Source organism: Dendrobates tinctorius, unplaced genomic scaffold (assembly GCF_039654945.1).
Source record: "Dendrobates tinctorius isolate UK_male_01 unplaced genomic scaffold, ASM3965494v1 ptg000122l, whole genome shotgun sequence".
NCBI classification, from domain to species: Eukaryota; Metazoa; Chordata; class Amphibia; order Anura; family Dendrobatidae; genus Dendrobates; species Dendrobates tinctorius.
The window spans coordinates 3,607,796-3,623,839 of record NW_027361790.1 but is presented as its reverse complement, the minus strand read 5'-3'; the positions used below and the strand labels follow the sequence as shown (position 1 = coordinate 3,623,839).

Below are 16,044 nucleotides of genomic sequence, written 5' to 3'. Positions count from 1 at the left end.
TGATTTCACAGGCTCATTTTCTGGTTAAGTTCTCTTCCCGCCCCCCCTGAGATGTAGCATGTTAGTCCCAGTGTTGGAACCCACATTTATTAGACTTTTATCCCATAGATATTCTGTGTATTATGCCACTGGCATATTTCATGTTTCACATTGGATAATATGATATATTGATATTTAGTCAATAGGCTTTAGAACTACATTTTGGAACTGTGAGGAGTTAAAATGTTCATATTTGTGACCAAGTCTTTGTTTCAGTATTTTTTTAGTTAAAGGGATTGTCAGGTCCAAATTGATAAGTCTGCCGTCACTCTGTGTGATGGCAGACTTATGAATTCCCCCAGAGCGTGCACTGTGCGCTCCTGGGATATGCCAGTTTCTGAGGATATTTATGAGTTATACATACTCATGGCCAGGGTCTTTCTAGGGGGCATGGCCTCACTCAATACACTTGTATTGAGCGAGGCCACCCCTCGACTAGTGACGCGACCATCCAGTCGGTGTGTCGGACAAGAGGGCACGGCCTCGCCCCACACAAGAGTATCTCCCACTAGCCAGAAGTATGTATAACTCATTCATACCTTCCAGTCGCGGCTCAGAAACCAGCAAATCCCCATAGCACTGGGAGATTCATGAGTCTGCAGTCACATAGAGTGACTGCAGACTTACCGATTTGGACCAAACAACCCCTTTGATGTACTATATCTGACAAATGGTCTACTAAATATAAATATGTCCAAACACACTGTATGCATTCCACACCATGGATTGTCTAATTTGAGAAGTATATTTCAATATATTTTCCCAGCAATATGCAAAATGATTTGGCTGCAAAATCCAACATACCTGCCAAGAAGCCATCAGCCTATGAAACTACAACAACAAAAACTTAGTTAGAAATGTTAACTAAGGAATATATCTGGCAGAGCATTATATTACTAATGCCAGTATGTTAAATGCTTTTTTATCACTGTAGTTAAATCTTTGGGCAAAACAGCAGTTTGTCGGCACATACCTGTCAATCAATTATAAGCTATTTGGCCGCAGCTATTTTGTATTTTTCAGATGGAGCTCAGATGACATTTCAAAGGCCTAAAGTATTAAAATGATTTGACAAGGCTTTACATTTTATCATTAACTGTTTTTTATATGCTATATGCCAAAACATGCTCTGAAAAGTATATATATATCTTTGTCATATATAGAACTAAAACCATGTAAATGGAGCTGAACGACAATGCCAGGCATAAAATATGGACATCTGTGGAGCTATTTCTGCAAAATAGCAGACTTTTTTCTAATCTTATAGAGCCTTTTTAAGAAATATTTAAATATTTGATTGAGTTTCTGGGGTTGTTCATAGTTTGAAAGATTATGTGCTTTAAAAGAGAACCCGTCAACTGTGATAACATTGTAAATAAAGGATTAATCTGCAGGTAAACCACTCCCCATTTGATAAAGCAGGGGTTGTGGGAAGGCCACATGAGGTCTGGACTTACGATGGTTAAGCAGATACTTTACTATAGCACTTTACATTTTGGTGGACTATAGATATATCATAAAATCATCTATAGCATCTGCCAGTTAGTATTATTTTTGCACACTTTTGAGTATTAAGGTACTGTCACACTTAGCGATGTACCAGCGATCCCGACCAGCGATATGACGTGGTCAGGATCGCTGGTACATTGCTAAGTGGTCGCTAGTGAGCTGCCACACAGGCAGATCTCACCAGCGACATCGCAGCGGTCGGGGGTCGCTACTTACCTGTCACACCAGGCGATCCTGCGTCCTCCCGCCCGGCTCCACGCATCGCTCGTCGTCACAGTAGGAAGCGCTGCAGGAAGCTGACGATGAGAAACAGTCCTGGACATTCTCGCGCGATCAGCGATAACCAGTGGGGGAGCGGGTTGTAGGTAAGCATCAGACACAGCGATATCGCTAGCAATATCGCTATAACGTCACAAGTTATAGCGATATTGCTAGCGATATCGCTTAGTGTGACAGTACCTTTAGACTGTGACTATTTTTTTTTTCTTCTGCTTGCCCAAGTCCTACTTTTTGACCTACAGTCTTTCCTTTCTATACCTTCATGTCTTCCACCTTATTTGTACTTTTACAGGGTGGGCCATTTATATGGATACACCTAAAATAAAATGGGAATGATTGGTGATATTAACTTCCTGTTTGTGGCACGTTAGTATATGGGAGGGGGGGACTTTTCAAGATGGGTGGTGACTATGGTGGCCATTTTGAAGTCGGCCATTTTGGATCCAACTTTATTTTTTCAATGGGAAGAGGGTCATGTAACACATCAAACTTATTGAGAATTTCACAAGAAAAACAATGGTGTGCTTGGTTTTAATGTAACTTTATTCTTTCATGAGTTATTTACAAGTTTATGACCACTTATAAAATGTGTTCAAAGTGCTGCCCATTGTGTTGGATTGTCAATGCAACCCTCTTCTCCAACTCTTGACACACTGATAGCAACAACACAGAAGAAATGCTAGGACAGGCTTCTAGTATCCGTTTGTTACACCGCTCCATCATACTTACCCGGCCTCCGCTCCCACGCCGCAGCCAGCCTCCGCTCCCACACCGCAGCCTCTCTCCACCCAACGGCCATGGCGGTCACCTCTGACGGGCTCGCAGCTGACGCCATCCCTGCATGCAATGCGCATGTGCCATAGGCCACGGCCACGCCTCCCTGCTGCTTCTTGTGCTCCGGCTGTACCTTGACCCGGAAGCACCTTCGGACCAATGGCAGACCAGACAGGGCTATATCAGGCCGCTTCCCCCTGAGGGAGGCGCCTGATTGTTGTGTTACCTTGCACACTGGGCCCTGCTTCCTTCTATGCTCTCTACAGTCTCTCGGTGCCGTCCTCAGTGTTTCATGCAGCAGCCTTGCAGCCTGTCTTCTGTGTTCGCTAACAATTATTCTCAGTCCTGCTCCAGTGTTCCTGTTTCCTCCGTCTCCTGCCTCCGGTGTTCCTGATCCATCCAACTCCAGTCCTGCCTCCGGTGTTCCTGTTCCATCCTGTTCCAGTCCTGCTGTCCTACTCCAGTCCTGCCTCCGGTGTTCCTGTTCCATCATGTTCCAGTCCTGCTGTCCTACTCCTGTCCTGCCTCCGGTGTTCCAGTTCCATCCTGCTCCAGTCCTTCCCATCCTCCTTTATTCCTGTCTCCTGTGTTCCAACTCTGTCCAGTCATCTACACTTCAGTTCCTTCACATTCCAGTCTATAGTCTTACTCCATTCCTGCCTCCTGTGTGCCAGCCCTATTCTGTCATTGACACTTCAGTCCCATTGTCCTACTCCAGTCCATCCTGAGCCGCCCCTCTCGGTACCGGCAACCATGGTACTCGAACCCTGGGCCTGCTCCTAACGGTCCTTGTATAGGGGTCGGTTCCACCTGGCAGCTCGCCCGGGGCCCCTCAGTGCCACAGTCCAGAGGGTCCACTCCTGGAGACTCCGGCTCCTGTCCACCGACGCTAACAGGTACAAAGATAGTGGGGCCATTCTTCATCAATGGAAACCTCAATGCCACTGGATATCTAAAATTACTACATGATGATGTGTTGCCCTCTTTATGCACTGAAGATGGCACGCTCCCTGAGTTTTCCAGCAAGATGGTGCACCACCACATTATGGGTGTCAGGTCCGAGCATTCCTACAAGGAATCTGACCCCCTTAGAATAGCATTTCTTCTATGGTGTTGCTATCAGTGTGGCAAGAGTGGGAGAAGATGGTTACATTCATAACCCAACACAATGGGCAGCACTTTGAACACATTTTATAAACTTGTAAATGACTTATGAGAGAATAAAGTTACATCAAAACCAAGCACACCATTGTTTTTCTCCCTCTTCCACTGAAAAAATAAAGTTGGATCCAAAATGGCCGCCATGGGCACCACCCATCTTGAAAAGTTTCCCCCCCTCCCATATACTAATGTGCCACAAACAGGAAGTTGATATCACAACCATTCCCATTTTATTTAGGTGTATCCATATAAATGGCCCACCCTGTATTATGTCTAGTCTGTTTGTGTTTGATTATTTAATAAAAATTATTTATTCAGTTTATTATTTGGTGGTGTTTTTGCTATTCTTTTTTTCTTTTGTCTTGGATATATTATTGGAGTACTCCACCTTAGCAATTATATGATTATTATATATAGGGAGAGGATTATTTTGATATGCTCCTAGCATTAAGATATAATCTGTGTTTTTTGATTATTGTTTTTGCTAATATTAAAATGCTGTCTGGAAATCTTACTGAAAGAGTGAATACCGGGAAAAAGTTAACTTTTTTACCACCCCAGCAGCCGCCAGCTTTCAATCATAGAGGTGATGCCCAGAGCAGCTTTAGTCAGTGCTTAGATCACTGTGGTGGTAAGCACACCCTGGGACTTGAACAGTTAATTCTGCACTGATACACTGCTGAGCCAGCTGTCAATGAAAGTGCTGGCCTGCTCACAGTTCAGTAAGCGGTGACTGAAGCCACTCGGTGCACAGTCCCTTTACTGAATGCAGGCGGAGTGGCTACAGTCACCAATCACTATACTTTTAGTGGAGGCTGTAATCATGTCAGAACTTTGATTGACAGCCGGTTCTGCAGCATATCAGTGCACAGCAGGTTGTCATTCAAGTCTGCTTCTGCTTGGGCTGCTGCTCACAGTGATGTGAGCAGTGGCTGAAGCTGCTCGGCATTGCCTCTGAATATAAAAAAGACACATTTTTCTAATCTCACATTTTTAAGAAACACTTAACATTTATCCTTCTTTACACAAAATGGAGCCTTAGTTAGGTGGAGGATATTTGCCAATAAGGGCTTTGATTAGCCTTGTGAAGAACATATTTAATCCTGAGCAGTTCTAAACTCATTTAATGGAGCAAATTTCAGGACTCATATTTCACTTTGTTGAAATTATATTATTAGGAAATGAAACATGAAGCATGCAATTGATCTGTAATTTTTGTTTAATAAATGTTGATTATTTGCAGCAATTACACAATTTTAGCCTTCTAATATAATTGTGCTTGTATTTGTGGGGATAACTCTATTTACGTTTGAATGAAATCAATTTAGTTCAGCCTCTTGATGTATTAAGCAGTGTTAAGCAGTGGATTAATCTCAATTGAGAAGCCCCAGCTGTCAAGACAACTAATCATAAAATGATTCCACTATCTATGGTTTATCCAAATAGGAAAAAAAAACCTACCGCAAGTGACAATCCCGAACAGTCATGAGATACAACACAGAGAAGGGAGGACACAGAAGGAAGAAATCAAATTAAGAAGACAGCCACACATAACATAACCGTTAGTAAGAACTTTGGAAAAATGACCATTAGCTATGTATTTCATTTACAGTGATCTTGTCTTCTAAGAGAACTGAAATGTAGGCCAATTCTGGTGTTCAGAAAACATTTTAGGCTTTGTAAAAAATCATTTATATTTATGCTTGCATTCTGGATGTGAAATGTAACACCATAAAACTGCATTCATATCTATCATACATGTCCATGCTCTACATTACCACCAATATTTCTGTAGCCACTAGTATTGGACTTTACTATTTCTACTAGTTCTTTCTCCTACAAATCTATCTCTTCAACATCATTTTTTGGCAGTTGAGCATAGTTAGTTCAACCCAAAGTCTATTGTAGATATGTTTCTCTTGGTGCATGTTGTAAATGCACAGTTAGTAAGGGAACCAACATGGTGCTGTTATATACCTGTCCTAGGTATTCCGAGATCTGCTTCCTTCACCCTGAGGAGCAAGGATGTGAACCACTCAGGACAGATAAAGTGGAAGACAGCAGGGGTAGAAGCAGGTTAAATGGGTTGTCTGCAGTGACTCTGTATGACTGTAGACTTATGAATCTCCTTAGCACATGCATTGTACACTATGGGGTTTGGCTATTTTCTGAGCTGGGAATAGTGGTGATGTATGTGTTATGCATATTCCCGGGCAGAAGTCTTCTAGTGGGAGCAGCCTTGCTCCATGTACTTGTATTAAGCGAGGCCGTATCACGTCTTGAGACATGACCGTCTAGTAGCCGCAGCTGTCTAGTTGGTGAGGTCTCGCTTAATACAAGTGTATGGAGCGAGGCCGAGCCCACTAGACATGCTCTGGCTAGGAGTATGTATAACATCTACATACTAGAGCAGATGATTAGGGAACTGTGAGGTGCTTTAAACAGGTGAGGGCCCATGAAAAGTCAATAATAGGGGATATTATTTTACCCTTTCTCGACCCTCAAAACAATAAAGCTAAAAAAGGGCCTGGCTGGTTTCCATTTTGCTTGATCCGTGTGAATTGAATCTATAAAATTTAAGACTCACCAAAAAACGAAATTCTCAGGAGATCCTTAACGAATTTGATTAACTTGACAATGAATTGCTCATCTCTAAATATAGCATAATGGAAAAATATCCCTTAATTTCTTTTGATGGGACAACCTCTTTATTTCAACTATGCACACTTCTACATAAAGTGTAAACTAGCCTGAGCTTTATATTTTGTGTAGGTCCATAATATATCTTACCCCCAAAAGCAACCCCATTCAGCCAATCACATATAAACAATAATGCAGCTGACTGCTAGTAAATTCATGACTACCATAATAACATTGGTAGTACTATAACAGATATGAATGCAGGGAACATATCCATGATAATAACCATGGCCTGCAATTCAGTAAATATAAATGACTTTAAAGAAAACCATTCATAAAGCCCTCTGAGAAATGTTATTTGGCCTAGTTCTAGCAAAATAATTGTAAAACTATTATGAAATGACCATTGACCGCTCTCATGACAGCTCAATTCCCCTTACACTTTGGTATCAGCAATGAAATGTTCCTATAAATGGGATGATTTACTAATCATTCTGTCACAGAGAAGAGAGTTCATAATGTGCTAATACATCTACTTCAATCCCTTATAAATATTTCAGATGCCTTCAAAGCATATTCCCTCTTTAAATAAATAGGTCATTTTTCCACATAGTAACAGAGATAGTACATTATACAAAACTGAATAACATAATACATAGAAAACATGAAAGGAGAAAACTTAAGAAAACAAAATAAAAATGTAAAAAATAAAAGAATAAAATAGTAACAATGCAAATTGTTAGTAGCCCAATGGGGGTCATTTATGCTGAAAAAAGTGAAGTGAAACAGAAACCTGTAACTTTGGGTTTTGTTCATGTTCATTAATTATAATTTGTCACATGAGAATAGCTTCATGGTTATCCCAGACTTGAGAACAAACCACAACCAAGACCTTTCTACAGTGCAAGCTTGGTCATTGCCCTTTATGAACCGTTTGGCAAATTATCCAGAGACATTTTTTGCCAGGACACTTGCCAGTCAGAAACCTGCAAGTAATGAATGCAAACGCCATCTAATGGCTCGCTAAAATATTGGGATAGAATTTATTTGCTAACTGACCTATTGATATTATTTGTGACTTTGATTTTATCGGTAGGTGGGTGCAGCTACATTGGTTGCTCCATTTGAACTTACTCTATGTTATTTATATATGCAATTATATTCTATTAATAATGAAGTGATAGCTTTACTATCTGATAACTTAATTCTAAAGTGAAAATTATCCTGTCTGCAATTCCTTCTATCAGAATATAGCTCCTTTACAATGTGACTGAAAAATGGCAATAACTTTGCCCTATCTTCTGACTTATTATTAACTAGATTATGGCCTGATGCTATCGCATCGGGAGGATGCGATAGCATCACACCTCTTGCCATGTTATCCCTCAACACACACATACTCCTCTCACCTTTCACCATCTCCACTCACTCTTTCACTCCACATACGACCCCTTCTCTCACTCCATCTCTCATACTCACGCCGTCATCGCCGCTGCGCCACGATCCCCGACATCTTCTTCCACCGGCGCCATCCTGGATCCAGACGTTGTCCACGCCGGCGACATGTTCTTGCGGCGACGCCATCTTGAGTATCGTGAAATCCCGCGATACTCAAGATGGCGTCGCCACAAGAACATGTCACCGGCGTGGACAACGTCGGGATCCAAAATGGCGTCGGCGAAATCTCGCGAGTTTTCGCCGATGCCATTTTGGATCCCGACGTTGTCCTCGCCGGCGACATGTTCTTGTGGCGACGCCATTTTGGATCGGCGAAATCCCGCGATAGTCAAGATGGCATCGCCGCAAGAACATGTCGCCGGCGTGGACGACGTCGGGATCCAAAATGGCGCCGGCGAAATCTCGCTAGTTTTCGCTGACGCCATTTTGGATCCCGACGACGTCCTCCAAGCCGGCGACATGTTCTTGCGGCGACGCCATCTTGACTATCGCTGGATTTCGCCGATCCAAAATGGCGTCGCTGCCAGAACATGTCGCCGGCGGCGGAGGACGTCTGGATCCAGGATGGCGCCGGCGGAAGAAGATGTCGGGGATCGTGGATCAGCGGCGATGACGGCGAGAGTATGAGAGACGGAGTGAGAGAAAGGGTCGTATGTGGAGTGAAAGAGTGAGTGGACGTGAGTGGAGATGGTGAAAGGTGAGAGGAGTGTGTGTGTTGAGGGTTAACATGGAAAGAGGTGTGCGGTGACATCACCGGTTACAACTGGATGGAAGTTGTTACAACCGGAAGCTGCTTAGGGCATTTATTATTATAGATAAATGGAAAACTGTTCATTTTGGAAGTCAATCTTTTAAAGGGCAACATATACAGTTTACCTGGATACATTTGTCTTATGACGCTGAAATGAGCAATTAATGTCCAACATTGGGTAAAATGATGGCTCAGTGGTTAGAACTGTTTCTTTACATTGGTGGAGACCTGGGTTCAAATCTCACCAACCTCTGAAACATGTTCCCCCCGTGTAGCTTGGGTTTTATCTAGATACTTAGGTTTCTACCCTTATTTTAAAAACATACTAATTGGGAATTTAGATTGAGAGACCCAATGGGGACATTGTTGACAAAGTCTATATAAGCTCTGCAGAATATGATGCTTCTTCATAAGTAAGTATGAATAAATACAAGGGTATCCATATACAATAGGTGAGAACATCTACTTTGGTTGAACAGTCACTAATCTAGTGTGTATATGGATGTCCAGACCATCAACTAGCAACTGGCATAAGGAAAAGAAGGATCGAGCATGTTCAGTTCCAACACGCCTGATCATTTGTTCCTGTTGGAATTAATTAAAAGACTTCTATACCATTCATTGGCTGAAGCAATTCTCTGAGGTTTTTGTGTTTTTATAACCCAGGTAATAGCAACCATTTGATGTTGGAAATTATATCACATAGTTATCAAGTCATACGTGAACCCCATTGTCAATATCAAAAAAATCTGTAAGTCATTTATAAAAACAAGTGCAAAGAAAAACAGTGTTGTTACCAATTAATGAATCAATCTTCCCATTAAATTCCAACTTTGGTTTTGCAAGTGCAAGTTTATTACCATATCGCGGTGTTTCCTATTAGCAACAACATTGTTTTTTTATTATTTAACTTTCTGTACATTTATTTGTGGAGCATTGTAGGAATGAATCTTTTTGATGAAGGAATAAAGAGAACAAAATAATTAGGATTCTGCTGAAATAAAGGAGATTCGTTATTTGTCTGTGATTGCTGTAGCTGGCATTTTATAGGAAGAGAAACATCCATAGAATACTGTTATTTCTTTGTAAAGCTTGATTAAAAATTATGACTATTTTAGCATTGTGTTAAAATGTCATTAACAGATTTATTCTGATAGCTAAAATGCAGAAACATTAAAGGCATTAAAAAATATATTTTAATTAACATAATCATAAACATGAAAAACATATGTTAATTAAAGATCTACAAAGCAAAAACACAAGTGATTTCTTGTCCTTAGTCAATTTATTTGTACATGTAATTCTAAGGCTCGTTTTCAGCATGGTACTTTTTCTTCTCTGAGTTCTGTTTATGACCAATAAATAGAATATTCACTAGGGGTATAAAATATTTATTAGGAAATTACCTTTTTAGAAATTTCATAATACATTGCAAAGAATAGAGCAGAGTTTCAGCTGGGATTTTAAATTCCCTGCGTCTTTTCTCCATCAGTAAACTATCTAAATCTTTTCTTGAACCTGGATTCTTTCAGTGATGAGGGGATGTTGCAATATACTGATGCCAATAAAAACAGATTCAGGGGGCTTGGGTGGGGCTAGGTCAGAGATTAACCTGACTTTGTAATTGACTTTGCACCTACTGAGCTTGTTGCTGCTGTTGTAGTTAAATTATGAAGGTACTTTTGATTCAGGTCCTTTATTTCATGGTTCCCCAACTCCATTCCTCAAGGCCCACCAACAGATCATGTTTTCAGGATTTCCTTAGTATTGCTCAGGTGATAATTGTTTCACCTGTGCAATACAAAGGAAATCCTGAAAACATGATCTGTTGGTGGGCCTTGAGGACTGGAGTTGGGGAACCCTGCTTTATTTGATGGATGAGCTTAGCTTTAGTGCTGTATATACAGTATAGCAGCCTAGTTCTAGTTTGGTAAAGGTGTTATTCAGCCTTGGTGTACAAGTCTGAAGTCACTCTACTTGGCTGCAGACTTGTGAGTCCTCACGCCAGTGTATGATTGTCTGGTGCTGGTACCTGGAGTGGGCGATCACGGAACCACAAGTATGTGATTAGCATAGTTCTGACCTCATTTCTACTAGATGTGTCTGGCCTCACTGAATAAACTTGTATTGAGTGGAGACTGTGCACATCTACTTGGCATGTGACTGTGTGTATGCAAATCACATTATTGCGGTTTTGTGCCTACCGCTCGCCTCACCGGTACCAGAGAATACTGACAATATGCACACAGCAAGCTGTGAGGATTCACAAGACTGCAGTCACATAGATCACAAGTCTGCAATCACTCTGGACAATCCCCTATAAAGATGCATTTTCTACTTTTGCTAAACAATTAATATTTATATTTTGGGGGAATGATTTAGTAAAAAGCAGAAACATTTACTTTGCTGCACTCCATGCAATTTTCCTTTAGTTGGTGCACAATTTAAATAGTGTGGTAAACTAGTTTAAATTGTAGCCTTGCAATGGGGACACATGTTTAGAAACTTATGGGACATTACCGTTACATACAATAATATTTTAGAACTAATATTAATCCCCTAGGGTCTTATGTGAATATACATGTCAAAAGCAGAAGCTATATACTATCAGAATATACAGTGGGGCAAAAAAGTATTTAGTCAGTCAGCAATAGTGCAAGTTCCACCACTTAAAAAGATGAGAGGCGTCTGAAATTTACATCATAGGTAGACCTCAACTATGGGAGACAAACTGAGAAAAAAAAATCCAGAAAATCACATTGTCTGTTTTTTTTTCATTTTATTTGCATATTATGGTGGAAAATAAGTATTTGGTCAGAAACAAAATTTCATCTCAATACTTTGTGATATATCCTTTGTTGCCAATGACAGAGGTCAAACGTTTTCTGTAAGTCTTCACAAGGTTGCCACACACTGTTGTTGGTATGTTGGCCCATTCCTCCATGCAGATCTCCTCTAGAGCAGTGATGTTTTTGGCTTTTTGCTTGGCAACACGGACTTTCAACTCCCTCCAAAGGTTTTCTATAGGGTTGAGATCTGGAGACTGGCTAGGCCACTCCAGGACCTTGAAATGCTTCTTACAAAGCCACTCCTTCGTTGCCCTGGCGGTGTGCTTTGGATCATTGTCATGTTGAAAGACCCAGCCACGTTTCATCATCAATGCCCTTGCTGATGGAAGGAGGTTTGCACTCAAAATCTCACGATACATGGCCCCATTCATTCTTTCATGTACCCGGATCAGTCGTCCTGGCCCCTTTGCAGAGAAACAGCCCCAAAGCATGATGTTTCCACCACCATGCTTTACAGTAGGTATGGTGTTTGATGGATGCAACTCAGTATTCTTTTTCCTCCAAACACGACAAGTTGTGTTTCTACCAAACAGTTCCAGTTTGGTTTCATCAGACCATAGGACATTCTCCCAAAACTCCTCTGGATCATCCAAATGCTCTCTAGCAACCTTCAGACGGGCCCGGACATGTACAGGCTTAAGCAGTGGGACACGTCTGGCACTGCAGGATCTGAGTCCATGGTGGCGTAGTGTGTTACTTATGGTAGGCCTTGTTACATTGGTCCCAGCTCTCTGCAGTTCATTCAATAGGTCCCCCCACGTGGTTCTGGGATTTTTGCTCACCGTTCTTGTGATCATTCTGACCCCACGGGGTGGGATTTTGCGTGGAGCACCAGATCGAGGGAGATTATCAGTGGTCTTGTATGTCTTCCATTTTCTAATTATTGCTCCCACAGTTGATTTCTTCACTCCAAGCTGGTTGGCTATTGCAGATTCAGTCTTCCCAGCCTGGTGCAGGGCTACAATTTTGTTTCTGGTGTCCTTTGACAGCTCTTTGGTCTTCACTATAGTGGAGTTTGGAGTCAGACTGTTTGAGGGTGTGCACAGGTGTCTTTTTATACTGATAACAAGTTTAAACAGGTGCCATTACTACAGGTAATGAGTGGAGGAAAGAGGAGACTCTTAAAGAAGAAGTTACAGGTCTGTGAGAGCCAGAAATCTTGATTGCTTGTTTCTGACCAAATACTTATTTTCCACCATAATATGCAAATAAAATGAAAAAAAAACAGACAATGTGATTTTCTGGATTTTTTTTTCTCAGTTTGTCTCCCATAGTTGAGGTCTACCTATGATGTAAATTACAGACGCCTCTCATCTTTTTAAGTGGTGGAACTTGCACTACTGCTGACTGACTAAATACTTTTTTGCCCCACTGTATCTGTCAGAATGATTCCATGGATAGTGCCCAATGTCAAAATGGTGCCTTTACAAAAATACAACTCATTTTGCAGAAACAAGTCCTTATCCAAACCTTTTTTATCTTCTCATATAAGGTTTGGTTATGTGAATCATGGATGACAAAATGAAGACTGTGGTTTAAGACCCAGATACATTATGCCTTTTGCAGAGTTATACGACAACAGATCAGTACATATTTGCCAATCGATAGTCGTTTAATAGGCTGTTCAGCCAGGCAGACCACAAAATTACATGATAAGTAATACATTGTTCGGTGCACCATTCAGGCTGCCACTGGTGATGTGCTACCAAGAGCGATGGACTTTTTATCAGATGATGAGCAGCCTGTTCACACTGTGTGATTATGTGCAACAAGAATTCCTAGGAAGGCTCGTTCCTGATAATTGTGCAGTGTAAATCCACCTTTCTTAATTGCTTTAAAACTCAAACAGGCTTGGCCATTAGGGGTTAATATACAGGTCTAGCATTCTAGTTAGACTCATATGCTGTAATATATTAAGTTATCTTGATGCAGAAAACTAACTCATACATAACTTGTCCTGAATAAATATCATTATTTTATTTGCTTACTTAGGTAGGAATAATTTACCATGGCATGCTACACCGGGAGCATCTCATACAAGCTTCAAGTTGGGTATTTGATATTGAAAATGTGAATTTCATGTCTGCACTCACATCCTACATCCTTAGCCTCCACATCTAATTAAAAGAAAGGCGTACGGCAGATTGTAGCTATGGCACCAGCCGATGTGTGGGATGATTAGGAACTGGGAATCTGCTGGGAACTGGGGAATGGCAGCAGCAGGCATCTCCAAGACATTAGCATGGCAAAATTTCCAAGGCGATGGCTACCACAATAATTACTTTACCATATAGCAACCCCTTCCCACAAAAGAACGTTATATTAACACCCTGGGAAGAAATCCTCAAGTGTAGTGGGTGCTTAGAAATATTGTTTGACTGGCACCTGTCTCCATCATCTGCAGCGACAGAGGCTATTAACCATTTAACTGTCACGGTCAATGTCTAGCAGCGGCATGTACATGGAATGTGATGGTGCTCGTGTACACCGGCTTTGCTCCGCCACACTAACACCAGGGACTATTTTTCTGAGTTATGATCTTCAGCAAAGTTCTCCTGGTAGGACATTCATAGAAGGCATATTCGCATGATACATTATTATGGAATATTCACATGAGGCAGATTTGTTAAAGAAAGTACTGCGGCTGTCTCAATTCTCCAAAATCCTTGCTCACGCCATAGACACAACCCATGTACATGTATGGAAACGATTTTTAGTCAAATAAATTTATTCTGTAGATATTCCACAAGTGAACATACCATATAAAGTATAATGAGAATATTAGCAGCTTTTTAATTTGGCAATACCTTATCATCTGTTCTCAAAGTAACAAAAGGACATGTACAAATAATTTAAATAAGTACATAACTTCGTTTTAGCTTTGTAGATCTTACATTTTCCAAAAAAAAAAATATATATATATATACTGTATATTACAATAGCAGTTTTATATGTATATATGTACAATTTACTGTTTGCCATCTCATATGTTGCCTGTCTGGTTTATTACACTTCACTGTAGCAAACGTCTATTCCACTGCAATGATTTTCATTTACTAGCAGTCTTGATATTGATCAACAGAATTCAATACAACTAAATGTATCGACATTTTAGATCTACAAATTGTGATATTTCACATGTTCTACAGCCTTCAACAGTACACAATTTAAAATTGTGTTACATACTCTTCATATTAAATTTTATAAGTACGCCCGACCTTAAAAATACGACAGAAGTGCTAAATAAAATATCTTTTACTATTCTTAATAAATTACTCCCTGGGAAGCAGTGTTTACAAAATCACATCCATCGGAAATCAATATGTAATTTGCTTTGCCTCATTTAAACTTACAATAAATTTAATGTCTAACATGGGCGACATATTTCATTATAATCCACTGCATGTATAAAAATGACAATGGTCGCTGATTTGGATGTTTGACGTGCAAATACAATAATGTCTATGAATGTAAAGGAAGGCAGATTCCATATTTAAAGCTATATTTTATATTTAATTGTTGAAGATGTAATATACGTCATATGTTTTTGTGCTTAAATTACAAAGAAAATTCAAAAGTACTTTATTATTTGGTTATTTGCGACAGTTTATGCGCATCATTTAGTACAAATTCAGTTAATATGATTATTTGATATGTCATAAATGCATGTGAGAAGTCTGTGTTCTTGGATCCCTATCAATTTCAACATCATAAGGTCTTTATAGAGTATTTGAATTCCTCTGGCATTACTCAGAGAATTCTCTTACCGGAAATCTGGTCCAATATTCTAAGCAAAATCAATCTGGTTATCCAGTAATAGACGTCTGCAATCAGTTCCAAAGAAATGTAAGCATTCTATTCAGCCCTTTCATTCTGGAAATTAGTAGCAGGCTGTGATTATAGTCCTAAATAATCTTCTAACAATTTATGTGAAAAATTGATCTTTAGTCTATTTCTCCTCTAAAATAGATCAATCATCAGATAGATATTTAATTGCATTTTAGAGTTAAAGAGGTAGGTGCATTGAGCACCGTAGTGTATTAAGATCCTATATTCTAGATAAGTGAGGGCTACATGGTGGGCTGGTCACAATTAGGCTAGGTTCACACTAGAGCAACCTGGAAACTACCAGGCATGAGTAACAGGGTATCTCTAAATAGAGAGGGAAATGTAGAAATACTGGTTATGTGTACCTGGCAAGTGTTCCGTGCTACTGGGTAGCTTTCATTGGGAAGTGTAACATGCAGAATGTGTGTCACATGTAGCAGAGGAAAGGTGCAAATCTTTCCTGGCACTATACTTATGCTTGATTTTTAATATCTGACATCTCCTGACAAAGCTTTTACAAAGGCGAAACTCACGTTGTTTTAGTATGATCATGTGGTATACTTGTTTTACCATGTCACCACATCTGTTTTACTTTAATATGTGGACCATCCACATTTTAGTATTTATTTTTGAGTGAAAGTAACATCATAACCTGCCAGGAACTTCTTTAAGCTTTAAATTTCATCTCTCGAGGTTCTGAGTAATTTCACAATAAAGTTTGAAAGTCTAATTTTCTCTTTTTCATTATAAGAGTAG

The 16,044-nt window shown here is 40.2% G+C and overlaps 1 protein-coding gene across 2 annotated transcripts in view; it reads right to left on the bottom strand.

Annotated features, from left to right (window-relative positions):
- The window catches only part of SYT1 (synaptotagmin 1), a 1,076,321-nt gene that overhangs the window by 262,898 nt on the left and 797,379 nt on the right, over window positions 1-16,044 (bottom strand). The gene's annotated exons all lie outside the window — the stretch shown is intronic.